Consider the following 1653-nt stretch of genomic DNA (forward strand, 5'->3'; position numbering starts at 1 on the left):
TGCCCCATTCCACAGGCACTATTCCTGTAGACAACGATGATTTGACGATCAATGCCAAACGCTCATCAATCTCTTCCCTTGCTTACCAGAGGATCCTAGGACAGAAAACACCCGGCCCAGCTGACTTATCTATTTTCACACTCTGCAGTATTTCTAATATCTCTTCCTTGTGAACCTCAATCTCTTCTAGTCTAGACGCAAGTATCTTTATATCTTCCTCGCCAACATTTTCATTTTCTATAGCGAACACTGTTGAAAAATATTTATTTAGTGCTTCCCCTATCTCCTCTGAATCCACACTCAACTTCCCACTATTATCCTTGATTGTCCCAAATTTCACTCTCGTCATTCTTTTATTCCTGACATACCAATGGAAAGCCTTAGGCAGAATCCTGATCCTATCTGGCAGCAATTTCTCATGTCTCCACCTGGCTCTTCACAGCTCTCTTTTTAGGTCTTTCCTGATATCGTTGGAACCCTCGAGCGCTCTAACTGTGTTTTCACATTTTTTTCCTGACATAAGACTTCTTGTTCTTCTTGACCAGGGATTCCACTTCCTTAGTAAACCACGCCTCTCGCATTCTATATCTTCCTCCCTGCCTGACAGGTACACACACAGGAGCTTTTCCTTGAATAAGCTCCACGTTTTTAATGTGCTCACACCCTGCAGTTTCCTACCCCATTCTACGCTACCTAAATCTTACCTCATTGATCGTAATTTCCCTTCCACCAGCTGATACTCTTGCTCCGTGGAGTACACCTATCCCTTTCCATCACGAAAGTAAACCTGAGAGAATTGTGATTGCTGTCTCCAAAGTGCTCACCTACTTCCGAATCTAAAACCTGGTCAGGCTCGTTACCCAGTACTAAATCGAAAGTGGCTTCGTCCCTTGAAGGCATGTCTACATACTGTTTCAGGAAGCCGTCCTGCACACACTGGACAAAAACTGACCCATCTATAGTACTCGTACTGTAGTGATCCCAGTCAATATTTGGATATTGGATTGAGTGTTCCAGAGTTTTTAATTGTCCCACAGTCCAGATGAAGTTTGCATTCCTCCCGTACGGGAGCGAGAATTCTTTCAATGTCTCAGATCAGTTCCTGTCCCGAGAACATCAGAGTCAATGTCCCGTCCTCTACTCGGTCCGACAGTTCACACTTCTTAATCCTCCTCTGATTCCATTTCCCAAAGTGTTTCTCAAGATTTCCAAAGCTGGAGTCTAAATTATATGGTTTGCTTACTAAACATTTTTCCAACTGCCAACTGACAATATTTTCACAGTATCTCTTCACAATCCTCTGGCTTGCACCATGTCCAGGGATGAGAAGTCCCGTTTGGTGGAGAGATTCCCCAGGCTGGTGAGTTTCACTTTGCAACAAAGATGATTAAGTGGCAATTTCCTGCAATTGTTTGTAATGATGGGAGAGGGAGCGGTGGGGAATGAGCAATTTGACGAGCAGGAGGAAGTGTTGCCACTGACCCGAGTCAGAGAACAGAGGACAGGGATTAAAGGAATCTAACGAAAAGCAGCACTTCTGCTTAGGACGTTCAATAACAACTGCAGAAACCCGATGTGTCGAGCAGTGTATCTGGAAAGAGAAACAGAGATAATGTTTTAAATATGGAACATTTCTGATGAAGAACTCCAGTT

This window comes from Chiloscyllium plagiosum, unplaced genomic scaffold, assembly GCF_004010195.1.
Source record: "Chiloscyllium plagiosum isolate BGI_BamShark_2017 unplaced genomic scaffold, ASM401019v2 scaf_2674, whole genome shotgun sequence".
In the NCBI taxonomy this organism is placed as follows: Eukaryota; Metazoa; Chordata; class Chondrichthyes; order Orectolobiformes; family Hemiscylliidae; genus Chiloscyllium; species Chiloscyllium plagiosum.